This window comes from Rhodnius prolixus, unplaced genomic scaffold (genome assembly GCF_049639745.1).
Source record: "Rhodnius prolixus isolate KJV_2025 unplaced genomic scaffold, Rpr scaffold_14, whole genome shotgun sequence".
Taxonomy (NCBI): domain Eukaryota; kingdom Metazoa; phylum Arthropoda; class Insecta; order Hemiptera; family Reduviidae; genus Rhodnius; species Rhodnius prolixus.
This window is the reverse complement of record NW_027411594.1, coordinates 1,936,299-1,957,775: the sequence shown is the minus strand read 5'-3', so window position 1 is coordinate 1,957,775 and position 21,477 is coordinate 1,936,299. Positions and strand designations below refer to the sequence as shown.

Below are 21,477 nucleotides of genomic sequence, written 5' to 3'. Positions count from 1 at the left end.
AACGATGGAAATATAAGAATGAATGCCTGCTATTTTGGCGACTCAAGTGGTGTATTCTGTTATAACAACAACAGAGAACAGCCCTGTATGTTACAACTAGGTTCTATCGTTTTCATTTCGCTCACACCAAATAACGATGGAAATATAAGGAAATGCGAGCTAGTTTTGCCAGAGAAACGGTGTTTTCCGTTAATAAGAACAACAATACCGATCAGCCCTGGATATTAGAACTGTGGTGGATCTTTTTCTATTCATTCGCCGATGAAATCGATAAAAATATAAGGAAATGCAAGCCAGTTAGGCCAGACGAAATTTTCCGGCTATAAGAATGTACAACTGCCAACACAAGATCTTAGAACTAAGGTGGTTCTTATTCTATTTACTTTTCGGTAAAAACGAAGCAAATATGAGCAAGGTAGGCCAGATTAAATATATTTCCGGTAATGAGAAACACAACAGAATCCCAACGACGGATGCTACATCTATGATAGATCTTTTTTCTATTCACTCACAGCAAAAATCGATAAAAATATAAGGAAATGCAAGCCAGTTAGGCCAGACGAAATTTTCCGGCTATAAGAATGTACACCTGCCAACACAAGATCTTAGAACTAAGGTGGTTCTTATTCTATTTACTTTTCGGTAAAAACGAAGCAAATATGAGCAAGGTAGGCCAGATTAAATATATTTCCGGTAATGAGAAACACAACAGAATCCCAACGACGGATGCTACATCTATGATAGATCTTTTTTCTATTCACTCACAGCAAAAATCGATAAAAATATAAGGAAATGCAAGCCAGTTAGGCCAGACGAAATTTTCCGGCTATAAGAATGTACACCTGCCAACACAAGATCTTAGAACTAAGGTGGTTCTTATTCTATTTACTTTTCGGTAAAAACGAAGCAAATATGAGCAAGGTAGGCCAGATTAAATATATTTCCGGTAATGAGAAACACAACAGAATCCCAACGACGGATGCTACATCTATGATAGATCTTTTTTTCTATTCACTTGCAGCAAAAATCAATGAAAATATAAGGAAATGCGAGCTAGTTTTGCCAGAGAAACGGTGTAGTCCGTTAATAACAACAACAATAGAGATCAGCCCTGGATGTTACACCTAGGGTCGATCTTTTTCTATTCGCTCACTGTTAAAAACGCTGGAAATTTATGGAAATGGTAGCTAGTTTCACCAATGAAGTGGTGTTTTCTTTTAATAAGAACAACAATACCGATCAGCCCTGGATGTTAGAACTGTAATGAATCTTTTTCTATTCATTCGCTGCTAAAACCGCTGGAAATATAAGGAAATACGAGCTAGTTTGGCCAATGAAATGCAGAACTGCCCTGCATGCTACATCTAGGGTCGATCTTTTTCTATTCGCTCACTGTTAAAAACGCTGGAAATTTATGGAAATGGTAGCTAGTTTCACCAATGAAGTGGTGTTTTCTTTTAATAAGAACAACAATACCGATCAGCCCTGGATGTTAGAACTGTGGTGGATCTTTTTCGCCGATGAAATCGATAAAAATATAAGGAAATGCAAGCCAGTTAGGCCCGATGAAATTTTCCGGCTATAAGAATGTACACCTGCCAACACAAGATCATAGAAGTAAGGTGGATCTTATTCTATTTACTTTTCGGTAAAAACGAAGCTAATATGAGCAAGGAAGGTCAGATTAAATAGATTTCCGTAAAGTGAAACACTATAGAATCCGAACGACCGATGCTACATCTATGATAGATTTTTTTTCTATTTACTCACTGCTAAAAACGAAGGAAATATACAGAAAATTCGAACTAGTTTGGCTCTATGAAATGGTTTTCCGTTAATAAGAACAATACAGATCAGCCCTGGATGTTACAACCAGGGTCGATCTTTTTCTATTAACTCACAGCAAATAACGATGGAATTATAAGGAAATGCGAGCTAGTTTTGCCAGAGAAACGGTGTAGTCCGTTAATAAGAACAATAATACAGATCTGCCCGGGATGTTACAACCAGGGTCGATCTTTTTCTATTAACTCCCAGCAAAAAACGATGGAAATATAAGGAAATGCGAGCTAGTTTTGCCAGAGAAACGGTGTAGTCCGTTAATAAGTGCAATAATACAGATCAGCCCTGGATGATACAACTAGGGTCGATCTTTTTCTATTAACTCATAGCAAAAAACGATGGAAATATAAGGAAATGCGAGCTAGTTTTGCTAGAGAAACGGTGTAGCCCGTTAATAAGAACAATATAGATCAGCCCTGGATGTTACAACTAGGGTGGGTCTTTTTCTGTTCACTCACTTCTAAAACCAACGGAAAAATAAGGAAATGCGAGCTAGTTTAGCCAGAGAAACGGTGGTATTCGCTAACAAAATACAAAATACAGAACAGCCCTGGCTGTTACAATTAGGGTGGGTCTTTTTCTATTCACTCACTGCTAAAACCAACGGAAAAATAAGGAAATTGGAGCTAGTTTAGCCAGAGAAACGGCGCTATTCGCTAACAAAAGACAAAATACAGAACAGCCCTGGATGATACAACTAGGGTGGATCTTTTTCTATTCACTCACTGCTAAAACCAACGGTAAATTAAGGAAATGCGAGCTAGTTAGGCCAATGAAGTGGTGTTTCCTATAATAAGGAACCACAATACAGAACAGCCCTGGCTGTAACAACTAGAGTGGGTCTTTTTCTATTCACTCACTGCTAAAACCAACGGAGAAATAAGGAAATGCGAGCTAGTTAGGCCAATGAAGTGGTGTTTCCTATAATAAGGAACCACAATACAGAACAGCCCTGGCTGTAACAACTAGAGTGGGTCTTTTTCTATTCACTCACTGCTAAAACCAACGGAGAAATAAGGAAATGCGAGCTAGTTAGGCCAATGAAGTGGTGTTTCCTATAATAAGGAACCACAATACAGAACAGCCCTGGCTGTAACAACTAGAGTGGGTCTTTTTCTATTCACTCACTGCTAAAACCAACGGAGAAATAAGGAAATGCGAGCTAGTTAGGCCAATGAAGTGGTGTTTCCTATAATAAGGAACCACAATACAGAACAGCCCTGGCTGTAACAACTAGAGTGGGTCTTTTTCTATTCACTCACTGCTAAAACCAACGGAGAAATAAGGAAATGCGAGCTAGTTAGGCCAATGAAGTGGTGTTTCCTATTAATAAGAACAAAAATACAGAACTGCCCAACATTCTACATCTAGGGTGGATCTTTTTCTATTCACTCACTGCTAAAACCTATGGAAATATAAGGAAATGCAACCTAGTTTAGCCAAAGAAACGTGTTTTTCGGTAACAAAAAACAAAATACAGAACAGCCCTGCATGTTACAACCAGGATCGATGTCTTTCTATTCACTTACTGCCAAAATCAACAGAAATATAAGGAAACGGGGGCTAGTTCGGCGAATAAATCGAGCTTTTTAATAATAAGAACCACCATACAGAACAACTCTGGATTTTACAGCAAGGATCGATCTTTTTATAATCGCTCACTGATAAAAACGATGGAAATATAAGGAAATGCAAGCCAGTTAGGCCAGATAAAATTTTCCGGTTATAAGCCAACATAAGATCTTAGAACTATTAAAATAGAAAGTACTATTGAACGAAGGATATTTAAGGAAATTCATGGGGAAATGGAGGGTACTCAGGAAGGTGTTCGGAAAAAGTATTTCTGATTGGTGAGCAATTAGGCTCACAAAAGGATACAGCCAAAGGGAAAACTTTGTCTGAAAAACAATGAAAATGATCTGAACAAAACAAAACAACAAAGAACATCAACAAAGAGAAAACGAAATTCAAGAAACCACAAGAAGACGATTATCAATGAAAAGCGAATACAGAAGCGTCGGCCTAAATAAATTAAATCTAATACGACAAATACGTTAAATTGCACAAAAATGAAACCATTAACGTGTAAAATCGGTGATTATGTTTTTGGTCGCTAATTACTGTGTAGAATCGTTCAATCGGCTTTAATTGAATAGTTTGGGATCATTCGTTGGTCAAAGATTCTAAAAAGTAAAATGTAAATTTATGAATGTGTGCGTCTGTACAGTGTGCTAGATTTTGGGGAACATGTACGTATTGTTCGTGATTTTAAGCTAGGGTACCCGCAGGGACGCAAGAAAGTGTTATTGCTAATGAAAATTTGGAAAAATTATAATTTTAATCTACTAGTGAGCATGAAATGTTTACTGTCTCTGTTAGCCTACTCCCGGGAGTAGTTGCCCGGGGAGCACCTCGAGGAGGTAGAGATCAGTTTCCGCTCCCCAAAGAACGCCTTTCTACCCATAACCGCATTCTAGTTGGTCTTTTAAGCAGGCATTGGGGTAGTAGAACTCCAGAGACAATGGTAAAAATGAATCTGGAGAAAATTGGAGGGAATAAAGGAATAGGGAAAACAAATCGTTTAGTTATTAAGGGAAATACAGGGAGATCTACCTGCTTAGACCAGTGACTAGAATGACGGAAACCTAGGTTTGGATTGGGCAATTAGGGTAATAGGAGGGATAATCAGAAAGGCGTTCGGAAAAAAAGGGTTTTTGGGCTGGTTGGTAATTGGACTGACAATAAGATACAGACTTGAAGAAAACCAAGTCAGCAGTACCAACAAAGAAAACAAAATTGAAGAAACCAATAACCACTACAAAAGGAAAACAAAATTCAAGAAATCACAAGAAGACGATTAACAAAACGAACGCCTGACAAAAGCCTTTGCTTGAAACTAAACAAATCAACCAAGAAACGACAAAAGCTGAAAAAACTGAAACGTGTAATCTGTAAAATCGGTGCTAGTGTATTTTGTCACGAAGTGTTGTACAGAATGTGTATCCGAAATTAGTGAGAATAATTGATTCACAGTTGGTCTAAAAAAACCGAAGTAAAACATTTTTAGTGGCCACTAAAATGTTTTAAATAATTATAATTCCAAGTATTCATTTAGGTGATTAGTGAACATGCAATTAGTGAAATGATTTTATTTGCTCATGCATTATTATCATGCTATTAGTTACACCATAGTAATTGAATATGAAAATGTAAAATAAGTGGAATTATAATTATTATTAAAACGCAAGATTATGATAGAAATTTGTAAAAGTAAGTGAATCAATTATTAATAATAAAACTCCTAAAGATTTCCGACTGAATGCGAACCTATTAATGTGGAAACAATCAGACTCCTAAAGACTACCTGTTGCTGGGGAAAGTTTTCCATAGAATCAGGTTATCCAGAAACATAAAAAGAAGATATCCTGTCCATAGAATCCTCATAGACTCTGAGTGGTTTGCTTCTAGGGATGTATTCTAAGCTAAGCAAAGTGATTACTAACTTAAATTTCTACCGAACTTAAAGGTAGCAGACTATAAAGGGGTTACTTGATGCACCCAAACGAAGACTTTGAGAATACTATCAATAATAGCTAGAAAAGATCACCTACTCTTATGTAATAATAACTACTTATTAACTAATGTTAGATCCACTAGTGGGCGTTCCAAATTATATGCTTTTCTTCGGAGCTGAAGGATGGATACTGCACCAACTTACAAGCTAACTTATAAACTAATTACTTAAGCTATCCATTGAGGTTCTTGAGATACGGTTTCTCCGAATATAGCAAGGGCATAGTGCCCAACTTACAAGCTAACTTACAAACTAATTACTTAAGCTATCTATTGTGGTCCTAGAGATACGTTTTCTTCTGATATGGCAGGGGCATACTGCCCAACTTTGAAGCTAACTTATAAACTAATTACTTAAGCTATCCATTGAGATTCTTGAGATACAGTTTCTTCTGATATGGCAGGGGCATACTGCCCAACTTACAAGCTAACTTATAAACTAATTACTTAAGCTATCCATTGAGGTTCTTGAGATACGTTTTCTCCTGACATGGTAGGAGCATACAGCCCAACTTAAAACTATGATTAAGCTAACTTATAAACTAATTACTGGCCAACATACAAGCTAACTTATAAACTAATTACTTATGTTATCTATTGAGATTCTAGAGATACGTTTTCTTCTGATATAGCAGAGGCATACTGCCCAACTTACAAGCTAACTTATAAACTAATTACTTAAGCTATCCATTGAGGTTCTTGAGATACGGTTTCTTCTGATATGGCATAGGCATACTGCCTAACTTACAAGCTAACTTATAAACTAATTACTTAAGCTATCCATTGAGGTGCTTGAGATACGGTTTCTTCTGACATGGTAGGGGCATACAACCCAACTTAAAACTATGATTAAGCTAACTTAAAAACTAATTACTGCCCAACATAGAAGCTAACTTATAAACTAATTACTTAAGCTTTCCATAGAGGTTCTTGAGGTACGGTTTCTTCTGGTATGGCAGGGGCATACTGCCCATCTTACAAGCTAACTTATAAACTAATTACTTAAGCTATCCATTGAGGTTCTAAAGTTACGGTTTCTTCTGATATTCCAGGGGCATACTGCCCAACTTACAAGCTAACTTAAAAACTAATTACTTAAGCTATCCATTGAGGTTCTAAAGTTACGGTTTCTTCTGATATTGCAGGGGCATACTGCCCAACTTACAAGCTAACTTAAAAACTAATTACATAAGCTATCCATTGAGGTTCTTGAGATACGATTTCTTCTGATATGGCAGGGGCATACTGCCCAACTTACAAGCTAACTTATAAACTAATTACTTAAGCTATCCATTAAGGTTCTTGAGGTACGGTTTCTTCTGATATGGCAAAGGCATACTGCCCAACTTACAAGCTAACTTAAAAACTAATTACTTAAGCTATCCATTGAGGTTCTTGAGATACGATTTCTTCTGATATGGCAGGGGCATACTGCCCAACTTACAAGCTAACTTATAAACTAATTACTTAAGCTATCCATTAAGGTTCTTGAGGTACGGTTTCTTCTGATATGGCAAAGGCATACTGCCCAACTTACAAGTTAACTTATAAACTAATTACTTAAGCTATCCATTGATGTTCTAGAGATACGGTTTCTTCTGAACAAGCTAACTTATAAACTAATTACTTAAGCTATCCATTGTGGTTCTTGGGATACGGTTTCTCCTGACATGGTAGGGGCATACAACCCAACTTAAAACTATAATTAAGCTAACTTAAAAACTAATTACTTAAGCTATCCATTGATAATCTTGAGATACGGTTTCTCTTGACATCGTAGGGGCACACAGCCCAACTTAAAACTAAGATTAAGCTAACTTATAAAGTAATTACTGCCCAGATTACAAGCTAACTTAAAACTAATTACTTCTGCTATCCATTGAGTTTCGAAAGTTACGGTATCTTCTGATATGGCACGGGCATACTGCCCAACTTACAAGCTAACTTATAAACTAATTACTTAAGCTATCCATTGAGGTTCTTGAGATACGGTTTCTCCTGACATGGTAGGGGCATACAACCCAACTTAAAACTGATTAAGCTAACTTAAAAACTAAATACTGCCCAACATTGAAGCTAACTTATAAACTAATTACTTAAGCTATCCATAGAGGTTCTTGAGGTACGGTTTCATCTGGTATGGCAGGGGCATACTGCCCATCTTACAAGCTAACTTATAAACTAATTACTTAAGCTATCCATTGAGGTTCTTGAGATACGATTTCTTCTGATATTGCAGGGGCATACTGCCCAACTTACTAGCTAACTTATAAACTAATTACTTAAGCTATCCATTAAGGTTCTTGAGGTACGGTTTCTTCTGATATGGCAAAGGCATACTGCCCAACTTACAAGTTAACTTATAAACTAATTACTTAAGCTATCCATTGATGTTCTAGAGATACGGTTTCTTCTGAACAAGCTAACTTATAAACTAATTACTTAAGCTATCCATTGTGGTTCTTGAGATACGGTTTCTTCTGAATGGTAGGGGCATACAACCCAAATTAAAACTAAGATTAAGCTAACTTATAAAGTAATTACTGCCCAACTTACAAGCTAACTTATAAACTAATTATTTAAGCTATCCATTGAGGTTCTTGAGATACGGTTTCTTCTGATATGGCGGGGGCATACTGCCCAATTTACAAGTTAACTTATAAACTAATTACTTAAGCTATCCATTGATATTCTTGAGATACGGTTTCTCCTGACATGGTTGGGGCATACAGCCCAACTTACAAGCTATCTTATAAAATAATTACTTAAGCTATCCATTGAGGTTCTTGAGATACGGTTTCTCCTGACATGGTAGGGGCATACAACCCAACTTAAAACTATGATTAAGCTAACTTAGAAACTAATTACTTATGCTATCCATTGATATTCTTGAGATACGGTTTTTCCTGACATGGTAGAGGCATACAACCCAACTTAAAACTATGATTAAGCTAACTTAAAAACTAATTAATTATGCTATCCATTGATATTCTTGAGGTACGGTCTCTCCTGTCATGGTAGGGGCATATAGCCCAACTTAAAATTAAGATTAAGCTAACTTATAAACTAATTATTGCCCAACTTACAAGCTAATTTAAAACTAATTACTTAAGCTATCCATTGAGGTTCTTGAGATACGGTTTCTTCTGATATGGCAGGGGCATACTGCCCAACTTACAAGCTAACTTATTAACTAATTACTTAAGCTATCCATTAAGGTTCTTGAGGTACGGTTTCTTCTGATATGGCAAGGGCATACTGCCCAACTTACAAGCTATCTTATAAAATAATTACTTAAGCTATCCATTGAGGTTCTTGAGATACGGTTTCTCCTGACATGATAGGGGCATACAACCCAACTTAAAACTATGATTAAGCTAACTTAAAAACTAATTACTTATGCTATCCATTGATATTCTTGAGATACGGTTTTTCCTGACATGGTAGGGGCATACTGCCTAACTTAAAACTAAGCTTAAGCTAATCCTAATTCTTAAACCTATATCTATTAATATAATTAAATTTTAAAACTACACCTACTAGTTTTACTAATTCTTAAAACTATACCTACTACTATTCCTAATTCTTAAACCTAATTCTTATTCCTAATTTCTATAACTAAATCTTAAAGCTATACCTACTAGTATAACTAATACTTAAAACTATACCTACTACTATTCCTAATTCTTAAAACTATACATACTTCTATAACTAAATCTTAAAGCTATACCTACTAGTATAACTAATTCTTAAAACTATACCTACTTCTATAACTAAATCTTAAAACTATACCTACTAGAAAAACTAAATCTTAAAACTAAACCTACTACTATTCCTAATTCTTAAAACTATACATACTTATATAACTAAATCTTAAAACTATACCTACTACTATTCTTAATTCTTAAAACTATGCCTACTTCTATAACTAAATCTTAAAACTGTACCTAAAACTATTCCTAATTCTTATAACTATGCCTTCAACTATAGCTAAATCTTAAAACTATACCAACTTCTATTCCTAATTCTTAAACCTAATTCTTATTCCTAATTTCTATAACTAAATCTTAAAGCTATACCTACTAGTATAACTAATACTTAAAACTGTACCTACTACTACTCCTAATTCTTAAAACTATACCTACTACTATTCCTAATTCTTAAACTTATACCTATTTCTATAACTAAATCTTAAAACTATACCTAGTACTATAGCTAAATCTTAAAACTATACCTACTTTTATTCCTAATTCTTAAAACTACACCTACTTCTATAACTAAATCTTAAAACTATACCTACTAGTATTACTAATTCTTAAAACTGTAGCTACTTCTATAACTAAATCTTAAAACTGTACCTACAACTATTCCTAATTCTTATAACTATACCTACTTATATAACTAAATCTTAAAACTATACCTACTAGTATAACTGATTCTTAAAACTATACCAACTTCTATAAGAACACCTTAAAACTATAACTACTACTATTCCTAATTCTTAAAACTATACCTACTACTATTCCTAATTCTTAAAACTATGCCTACTTCTGTAACTAAATCTTAAAACTATATGTACTAGTAGAACTAATTCTTTAAACTATTCCTACTTCTATTCCTAATTCTTAAAACTATACCTACTTATATAACTAAATCTTAAAACTATACCTACTAGTATTCCTAATTCTTAAAACTGTAGCTACTTCTATAACTAAATCTTAAAACTATACCTACTACTATTCCTAATTTTTGAAACTATACCTACTTCTATAACTAAATCTTAAAACTATACTTACTTCTATGACTAAATCTTAAAACTATACCTACTAGTATAACTAATTCTAAAACCTATACCTATTTCTATAACTAAACCTTAAAACTATACCTACTTGTATAACTAAATCTTAAAAGTAAAATCTTAAAACTATACCTACTAGTATTCATAATTCTTAAAACTGTAGCTACTTCTATAACTAAATCTTAAAACTATACTTACTTCTATAACTAAATCTTAATACTATACCTACTAGTATAACTAATTCTTAAACCTATACCTATTTCTATAACTAAATCTTAAAACTATACCTACTTGTATAACTAAATCATAAAAGTATACCTACTACTATTTATAATTCTTAAACCTATATCTATTACTATAATTAAATCTCAAAACTACACCTACTAGTATAAGTAATTCTTAAAACTATACCAATTTCTATAACTAAATCCTAAATCTATACGTACTAGTATAACTAATTCTTAAAACTATACCTACTTCTATAATAACACCTTAAAACTATAACTACTACTATTCCTAATTCTTAAAACTATGCCTACTTCTATAACTAAATCTTAAAACTGTACCTACAACTAATCCTAATTCTTATAACTATACCTACAACTATAGCTAAATCTTAAAACTATACCTACTACTATTCCTAATTCTTAAACCTATCCCTATTTCTATAACTAAATCTTAAAACTATACCTACTACTATTCCTAATTTTTAAAACTATACCTACTTCTATAACTAAATCTTAAAACTGTACCTAAAACTATTCCTAATTCTTATAACTATGCCTTCAACTATAGCTAAATCTTAAAACTATACCAACTTCTATTCCTAATTCTTAAACCTAATTCTTATTCCTAATTTCTATAACTAAATCTTAAAGCTATACCTACTAGTATAACTAATACTTAAAACTGTACCTACTACTACTCCTAATTCTTAAAGCTATACCTACTACTATTCCTAATTCTTAAACTTATACCTATTTCTATAACTAAATCTTAAAACTATACCTAGTACTATAGCTAAATCTTAAAACTATACCTACTTTTATTCCAAATTCTTAAAACTACACCTACTTCTATAACTAAATCTTAAAACTATACCTACTAGTATTCCTAATTCTTAAAACTGTAGCTACTTCTATACCTAAATCTTAAAACTGTACCTACAACTATTCCTAATTCTTATAACTATACCTACTTATATAACTAAATCTTAAAACTATACCTACTAGTATAACTGATTCTTAAAACTATACCAACTTCTATAAGAACACCTTAAAACTATAACTACTACTATTCCTAATTCTTAAAACTATACCTACTACTATTCCTAATTTTTAAAACTATGCCTACTTCTGTAACTAAATCTTAAAACTATATGTACTAGTAGAACTAATTCTTTAAACTATTCCTACTTCTATTCCTAATTCTTAAAACTATACCTATTTCTATAACTAAACCTTAAAACTATACCTACTTGTATAACTAAATCTTAAAAGTAAAATCTTAAAACTATACCTACTAGTATTCATAATTCTTAAAACTGTAGCTACTTCTATAACTAAATCTTAAAACTATACTTACTTCTATAACTAAATCTTAAAACTATACCTACTAGTATAACTAATTCTTAAACCTATACCTATTTCTATAACTAAATCTTAAAACTATACCTACTTGTATAACTAAATCATAAAAGTATACCTACTACTATTTATAATTCTTAAACCTATATCTATTACTATAATTAAATCTCAAAACTACACCTACTAGTATAAGTAATTCTTAAAACTATACCAATTTCTATAACTAAATCCTAAATCTATACGTACTAGTATAACTAATTCTTAAAACTATACCTACTTCTATAATAACACCTTAAAAATGTAACTACTACTATTCCTAATTCTTAAAACTATAACTACTACTATTCCTAATTCTTAAAACTATGCCTACTTCTATAACTAAATCTTAAAACTGTACCTACAACTAATCCTAATTCTTATAACTATACCTACAACTATAGCTAAATCTTAAAACTATACCTACTACTATTCCTAATTCTTAAACCTATCCCTATTTCTATAACTAAATCTTAAAACTATACCTACTACTATTCCTAATTTTTAAAACTATACCTACTTCTATAACTAAATCTTAAAACTATACCTACAACTATTCCTAATTCTTATAACTATACCTACTTCTATTCCTATTTCTTAAAACTATAGCTACTTCTATAACTAAATCTTAAAACTGTACCTATTTCTATAACTAAAACTTAAAACTATACCTACTACTATTCCTAATTCTTAAAACTATACCTACTTCTATAACTAAATCTTAAACCTATATCTACTACTATTCCTAATTCTTAAACCTATACCTATTTCTATAACTAAATTTTAAAACTATACCTACCACTATAGCTAAATCTTAAGACTATACCTACTTCTATAACTAAATCTTAAAACTATACCTACTACTATTCCTAATTCTTATAACTATACCTACTTCTATTCCTAATTCTTAAAACTATAGCTACTTCTATAACTAAATCTTAAAACTTTTCCTATTTCTATAACTAAACCTTACGGGAGGTGTTATCATTACTGTATTAATAAAGTATAATTAAATTTGGAAAATGATTAATTTGAAAAGTGTACTGTCTCTGTTAGCCTACTCCCGGGAGTAGTTGCCCAGGGAGCACCTCGAGGAGGTAGAGATCAGATTTCGCTCCCCAAAAATTATCTTCCGATTGAAGTAATAACAATATGGTATAGGGATATCTTTTCTAATTAATGCAATGTACAAACTTAAAATCTGGATGTTGTTTTTAATAACTGAGAAAGTTTGAACATTCTTAGTTTCGACGTGTAATAAGAAATTCAAATACGGAATAGTGATTTAGAAAAACTAATTGAATCAAACTCATGTGAATCGAAGTAAAAATGTTATGTAGATTCGTTCACATGAACAGTATAAAGAATATAAGAAATTAAAACATTATTATAACTAGCTGTCAAAACTTTTTATAAAAACAAGTTTATTTTTAAATTTTAAAAATAGTTTCAATTAATTATTTACAATTTATATATTTATTTAAAACTGCATAATACCCTTCAACACTGTCTTTCTGCAAAAGTGGGGACACAGAATTGTAGAAGGTTTCTTCCATTTGTCCCAAAAATTTCTTGTGGTGAAGTGAGGTAGATAATGAAGATTTTTAAAATGGTGATTTGGTTGTTTTGTGTCTAATATTCTTAATTTCAATAGAAATGCAGTCAAGAGATAAACTTCCGGCTGTTTCAGTTGAAAAATTCGTGTGAAATAGTGATTTTCACCATGTGATCTTCTTTCTGTTTCCAGTTTTATCTCCTAGCAATATACATTTTCTTTTTAGGCCAGTAAGAAAGTAAGCATGGTTTTAGTTTTTTTTAAAAGACTTTTAGAATTTTAAATCAATTAGAACTCAATTTTTAAAAAATCTGAACTAAAACGAGCCTGCGTTCACTTACTGCAGTTCAAAGTTAATTTTAATTTCTATGAACTCAAATTCATCACATCATTTTTATTTAAATTAGACGTAACTTATTTTAGTTTACACCTTATTTTATTTCATGATGTGGAATCAATTCTCTTTTGCTTTGTATTTTATTCATGTGTAGGAACTCTGAATTATTTAAAATTATAGGCTTACCTTATATCCATTAAATTTAGATGGAACATTTCGAATTGTAGTTAATTTCAGAATGTAGTTTAAAACGTGAAAGCAAAATGGTATTTACCACATTGTTTTTAATTGATTCCCTCACACCAAAAATTCACTATTTATGAAAATATTCAAAAAAATTGAACTTCTATTGAAAAAAAATGAATTGACTGAATCTTACTTATTGCTAAAAATTCTCTTGATAATCTTTTCGAACTTAGAAACTGCTGATTTAGGATTACTTACTGTCTTAGTTTTTATTCAATGTTTAATACTTATGTGAGGTTTATCTTTCATATTTTTTCAAAATTCAATCTTAATTTTTTTTTGTTAAATAGTCAAACTTATCAGATAATAATCTAACTCTACGGCGTCATAATTTCGTATAAAATCTAAATTTAAACTTCTTTTATTTAAAAAATTGTAGACTGTTTCTACATGTTTCACTTGAATCCTTAACTCATTTCATTAATTCATTTTAGTTTAAGCTATTTGGATTTTTATTAAACTTTTTACCTTTGCAGTTTGTTATGAAATAATATTATAAGTATTATTACTTACTCGTTTTTGTCTAAAATTTACTTAACCCTCCGTACTTCAAGGTAGGTAAAGACAATAGCCTGTTCTGGGAGACAGTTGCTTCATGAGTTGTAGTAAAGTTGTAAAGAAATGTCCCAAGGTACAAAGCTACTTCAAGATTGAAGTTGCAAAAAAAAAGCCTACTTTGGCTTAGTGGAAAAAAGAAACAAATTTTTAAACATATATTTTTCCAAGAAATACTTTACACAAATTTCTAAAGGTTCATTCTCTCAAATTTTGTAATTAAAAAACAAAAAATATATATCTTAGTATCTTAAAAAAAATAATAATAAAACTAAGCACAAATTAATTCAGAAAAATTAATTTAAATTTACTTACCAGAAATGGATTTAAGAAATTACCACAGATTAAAGAAAAAATCAATTATTAACAAAAAAATAATTACAATAATAATAATAATTAATTTCAAGTTAAAATGTAAAAATTAATAAACGCAAATTGAAAAAAAAAAAGGAATGATAATCACTGCTTGTTCAGGCATGCAAGATTCATTGGTCGACCACGTGCTAATTTAATTTTTTAATTTTTTTAGTTTAAAAATATCTAAAACTGCATAAATTTAGTATAGTTGTATCACTAATTTAATTTTCCATTAATTTTAATAAAAATTTGATTGAATTCAATTAAAAAAATAATAAAATCTTACTTACAAGTACTGCATAGATGTTCACTGGTCGGGAGCCCAATGGCAACTGACTGCAAAATCCGTTAGTCGGCCATATTTGAACTTGGATTTTTTTATAAAATCACATTTAAGTATAATTCTGTTTAAAATAGATTAATAATAAGTTAATTTAGATATAAAAATGATTTTCCCCACACTAATAATTGTTTAAAAGTCTTTTTTTAATAATAAATTTGGGACTACTTTATGACGTCATACCTAAAGCACGTGCTGGTGCGCAAGAACACTAAAAGTAGTTCCAATTAATAATTAATAATATTGATTATTTTCTTTTAAGAAATGTCTAAATTTGAAATAATAAAGATGAATTGAATGTTAAAAGTGGAATTTTTCTCTAGAAATTCGTTTTATATGGCAAAAATGAGCACCTATAATTCTGATCTTCTTTTACGAATTTTAAAAAAATCTGCTCGATAGATTTTCTTTAAAATTGGAGTTTTCATTGAAAAATAGGTAATGTTTAATAATAAATTAGTGGTAACACTTAATCTTATATTTAAATGCTAGTTTACGAGTTACGCCTGGGGCTGGAGGTTATTGAAGATAGTACCCCCAACAAGTGACTTCTAAATGAGATTTCAGAAAACTATTTTCAATAAAGTTTATAGATTACTATCTGATTATGAATTATACAAAGTTTGAACAAAATCCTTGTAGCCGTTTTTAGGGAACTTCTTAAAAACTACTTGACCTATTACCTACTCTTACACCTGGTGATTTTCCTTAAACCTACTAGATTAATTACTGTTTAAAGTTAATATTTTTGCAAAATCTTAATTGCTTTTAATGCTATATTGGTGGTAAAACCTTAATCTTATATTGAAATTGTTTGACACGTTAAGTTTAACATGGAAAACCTAGTTTCGTCATGATTCTTTCAAATTGAAGTTTTAGTTTGCATTTACTGATCATTTACTCATTATAATTGAATTTTACGTTATATAAAGGAATAATGATTAAGTTTAAACTGAAACTTTTATCCTTGAGCCTTTTTTAAAATAATTTCTTTCAGCTTTTACCCAAGTATCCTTTTTTTCCTTAAGATCATTCAATCAGTTTCCTTTTTATTGGTTAATATTAATCAAACAAACAATATTTATTATATGTTTTTATTATGTGCTTAGTTTAAACTAGTTTTGGGAAGCCTAAGGGCATTTTAGACCCTAAATGTAATGAACAACTCACCGAAACAGCTGGAAAACTAATTATCTGTACTTACATTCAATATTGTCATCTTCTAAAATTCTAAAACATCTTCTCCATGTATTCATTGAATGAATGCATTGATTATTTTAGTTTTCTCCGTAAAAGTATAAAGACTGAATCCTTTTTAGTTTGCAATATGTTCTATGTTAAGTGTTCCAAATCGTACCTGCTTACACTAACATTTAACCATGTTGGTGACTCACTTGACTTCTCTAAGACCACCTTTCACTCACATTTAACCATGTTTGTGACTCACTAGACTTATCTAAGATCACCTTTCACTCAAATTTAACCATGTTGGTGACTCACTAGACTTCTCTAAGACCACCTTTCACTCACATTTAACCATGTTTGTGACTCACTAGACTTATCTAAGATCACCTTTCACTCAAATTTAACCATGATGGTGACTCACTAGACTTATCTAAGACCACATTTCACTCACATTTAACCATGTTGTCTACTCTCAAGACTTATGTAGGACCACCTTACACTCTCATATGAACGAATTATGCTGATAAGTTAGTTTACTATCGTTTCTTAATATTACCTTCCTAAATTCAAAGACCTTGTTCAGGAATTCGAGCCCTCAAACAACTAATTATTGCTCACTTAACTACAACATTTCTAACCAGCCCATTAATCATAGGCCCTACGTTATTATTTAGAAGTTAAAAAAAAAAAAAAAAATCAACGAAGCCCTTAGTATTTATCGTAATTATGCATTTACTTCAAAGCGTGTACCTGAGTTATAGTTTGTTTTAAAAATGTTTTTAATTTAATTTCAGTAGATAAGAAAAGTAATGCGATCAATTTTCGAAATACAATAACAATCGAAAAAACTACAAATTTTATTCGTAACACTTTCGGTAAAACAGATAGTTTAAGAGCACTTCTTGGATAGGGTTGCTGGTTAGGCTTACCTTAAGTTCTATTTCAGTATTATGTACTTGTTCTTCTTACGTGATTATAATGTCGTAATAGTCTGTATTGCTTTAAATTCAAAGTTTGAAGAATTAACAACCAGAAGTTGTAAAAGGTGCTAGAATTTTTCGTAAATGTTTGGTAATTGTATCTGTACACGTTGCATGCATATAGAAAACTTACTTTCGTTTGAATAATTGTTATACCTACATTCTTTATAGAAGTGAATTACAGTAGCTTCCTCCAAAGAGTATACGAAATAATACGAAGTTATGAAGTTTAAAAATCGAGATAATAATTAGTAATAGTTTAATATTTAATCTAGAGCAGCAAATATGTGTAATACTGTAACTTTTTCAATAAAATGAAAACATTTTGAACTAAATTAAACCTTTTTTCATTTATCATGATTAAATACTTACTTTTCAACGAAAAAATATTTCAATTCTTGGACAAGTTTAATTCGTTTATTAAGAGGTATTGTTGCTACAATACAAACTGTATTAATAATAATTTTACAATATTGAATACTGTTATTAACTTAGGATTGAATAGGTACAAATAATTTAGTGAGTTCTAATGTAGTTTTTATTATTATTGTTAATAATTATCTTCGTTTGTCCTTTCTGCCTTTTAGGTAAAGGTCTTTAAATCCAGCAACCACAAAAGTTGAGGTGTTTCGCAATCCATTCCAGGGAAATCAAGCCAAACTATCTTATGGGGCTGTTTTTCATGTAAGCTTGACTTTTTTTAGTACATTACATTTTAGTACGTTGAATAGTTAAAACGTTTTATCAGATGAATCAAATCTTCCCCTTGAAAGGTTTTAATTTGATTGAAGTTCAATCGTTGTTGGTGAATTCTGTAGCTTCGTATATTTCTCTTTTATAAAGTTAAACTTTTTTAAATTTTGTTTATTCTGTTCAACGTACTGAAGTGTGGTAATAATAAAGTTATGTAAAAATGATATAAATAACCCGATCATCAGTTAAATCATAATTTTATTCTTATAAATTTAATTCTATGTGGTTGATAAAAACGTTTAAGTAGTCAAAAAAGAAATGTATGTACTCGTATACATATGTATATGCTATAGTTTTATTTGTTTTTCTTTAATAATTTAAATGTGCTAAATACGTGCTAAAATAGGCGATTACTTCAACTAATGCACGTATAACTTACGATTGTTTTTCAAGTAAATTTAATTCAGAATAGTTTATTTTGATTGAAGCAAACTAATTTGAGTGGAAAAAAATATCGGAATTCTTGATTAAGTTTAATTTGCTTAATAAAAGGTTTACAATAACAGAAAAAAGCTAGAAATGCTGCAATAATTTAGTAGCGAATAAAATTCAAATAATTTACAATATTTGAACATGTATTATTGAAAAGTTAGCTTTTTAATTCTGACTCAACACTTTATTTAATTGTATAATGTTGATTTTCAGATTAAAAACAGGCGTTACTGGAGGTCCTGCCTTCAAAATTGACCAAATTTAGGCCAAAACGTAAAAGACGAAAAACTTATGTCCAATGGAAAAATACAAAACGCTTTTATCTGAATTTGTAATTAATAAATGTACTCCAAATGAAATATAAGGTGTATTTGATTTATAATATTAATAAATATGTGTTAAATTGAGAATTTATACTTAATAGTAGTATATATTGTGTTAAAACTGTCTGTAAAAATGTATAATTACTAATAGAAGAAAATAAAAACCTTATTCAATTCAATAACATCTCTATTTATTTACCTATTGAACTAATGAAAGGAAAAAATATAGTTCGAAAAATGGCCACCAGATAGCCACACCTACTGGACCCTTATACGTTAACAGAAAATTGCATTTATAAAAAATGGCCGCCTGATAGCCACGCCTACTGGACCTCTGAACATATGTTTTTAGTTCACATATTTGCCACCAGGCAGCACTAAAAGTATATATACTGCTGTCAAACAAGATGTCTCCTCAGTACTAATGAGGAGGGCGCTATGTCGCTCGTCGCTCCAAAAATATCTTGGCTAGTCCAAACATCTACCTCCACCAAGAAATCTTCATAAAGTGTCATATTGTACGGTAGTAATGGTTAGAGTGATGTGTTCACCTCGACGGTCGGAAGGCAAATCTTCGCCCCAACCGGCCCTGCCCGCGCGGCGAACTTTCTTATATACCTTATATACTCTCTGGATCGCGTCATATCACTATGACAACGGGTTTCCCCCTACTTCTAGTTCCACCAGCTGTCACTAGATCGCTCGTGATGTCTGTTTTACCTCTCAGCTATTGTTGTAACCTTGCTATCTTCACATCCCTGGCAGTGAATCGCCAAAGATATACGTTTTTACTATTCTATCAATACAGAGGCTATTGAAAGGGGTTTTTGACATTTTCCCTATTAGTCTTAAAAGGGTTGATAATGATCCAGAAATAAGGACTTACAAAGGGTCTATTGGATGTATTGTCAGGGAAACAGGACCTAATCTATTCTGCAAAACATCCGCAATATATCTAAGAAAAATTCAAACCAAACACCTTTTACTGCAAAAGAAATCTTCTTCTCATAAAGATGCCACATGTGCATTTTAAGAAATCTTCATTCTAACATTAAGAAGAAATGCAATAACATAATTACATTTGCACTATTATATGCAACGCCAGAATTTACAGAATCAATTCTTTATTTGCAGTTCTTCTTCAGTCAGTTCTTGCTCAAAATAGATGAGTGATGATTTTAAAGATTTAGCTCATTTAATATAATGTTTTAACGCAGTAGTAGAATTAGAAATATATCGTTGGTAAGCACAAATTTGTAGGTTGTAAGCATACAGTAGTATACATTCTGAGTGGATGTAATTAACACTTTAATAATAATTCATAAAACTTTAGTTTAATGTGAAATTGCAATTTGTACTTGCTTTGTTAAATAATTGAAAAATAAATCTTTTTAAATGTATAATTTATTATTTATTTAAAATAGCCTTAATTAATGTCCATTATCTTCAATCACATCACAACATGATCTTTACAAATTAATAGTTTCGAACTCTTTTTAAGGACCACTTCGTTTTATACAAAGTTTCTGTCACATCTTTTCTCAGTAGGATATCAGAAATTAGGGGAATGAAATGAAGTAACTAGATATGGCGGCGGAATCGAGATAGAAATTATAAACTTCTCTAAGAAAAAAAAGTTATAGCGTTTCGTTAATATTTTAAATAATAACTCAGACCACTGGGGCAGCTGACTTGTGCAGTTTATCACAAAAGAAGCTGAAGTTCTCCATCCACGAGGAACTTGGCGACTCCCAGACTGGGAAAGTTAAATTATTTAAATAGGATCTAGAATGGAAAATGACCAGGGAGAAGTATCTATTACTGGTACGATTTGTATTATGAACGTGATATAACTTATCAATTCATTGTGCTATTTGGACGAATAGGATCAAGCAGTGTGTAGTACTTTTGATTAAGAAAAGTAAAGAGTATTAGGATACTGAATTTCTATATTATTAGCAACCGAAGACTCAGCAGAACGGTTCTCTACAACTTAGGGACAAATATACTTTGGCTGTTGTATCGACAAATAAAGCATCAATTGCTTTAGATTTTCCAACGAACCCTGAAGCTTTTTCGCCCGGCCATTGGCAGTTGCTAGTGAGTGTTGAGTTTAGGCTGGGTAACAATGAAAGTGAGCAACCTAGAAAAGTGAGCTTCTCTGTAAATCATGCATCACCATAGTACAGCCTCTATTTTACATCTACCCATGATTTTATTTAAACCAGACTCCAGCATCCCCTATGTTCCTTTCTGAATCCTTTCTACTCAACTTCATCCTGTTAAAACATTAACTTATTTATTTAAATTTATTTATTTATTTCTTATCCTAAAAAGAAATATTAGTTTTTCCGCACCGTCGGTGTACCTTCTCTTATTAGATAGAGAAACGATTATATATAATTATCTATCATAAGAAGGGGATAAAATGTTACACGTTTTTTTATTAAATAAAATACTTAAAGTTTATGAAATTTTTGAAAATACCAACTTAAAATGTTTATAAAAATAATATAAAAATTATCGATCTAATAATTTAGTGTAATAGTTTTATTAGTGTGAAAAACCACAAATCTAGT

General features: G+C 31.2%; 2 long non-coding RNA genes across 3 annotated transcripts; one reads left to right on the top strand and one right to left on the bottom strand.

Moving 5' to 3' along the window:
- Window positions 1-13,457: 13,457 nt before the first annotated feature.
- LOC141451638 (uncharacterized) lies at window positions 13,458-15,339 on the bottom strand. 2 transcript variants are annotated; one of them, XR_012456965.1, is made up of 4 exons: window positions 15,176-15,339; window positions 14,487-14,653; window positions 13,914-14,040; window positions 13,458-13,591 (listed from the first exon to the last, which is right to left on the bottom strand). It is a non-coding gene; the product is annotated as an uncharacterized lncRNA (long non-coding RNA). The 2 variants fall into 2 exon arrangements; XR_012456964.1 differs by having other exon boundaries at window positions 14,487-15,339.
- On the top strand, window positions 13,491-19,080 carry LOC141451637 (uncharacterized). Its single transcript, XR_012456963.1, has 3 exons — window positions 13,491-13,628; window positions 17,978-18,074; window positions 18,789-19,080. It is a non-coding gene; the product is annotated as an uncharacterized lncRNA (long non-coding RNA).
- Window positions 19,081-21,477: the final 2,397 nt, after the last annotated feature.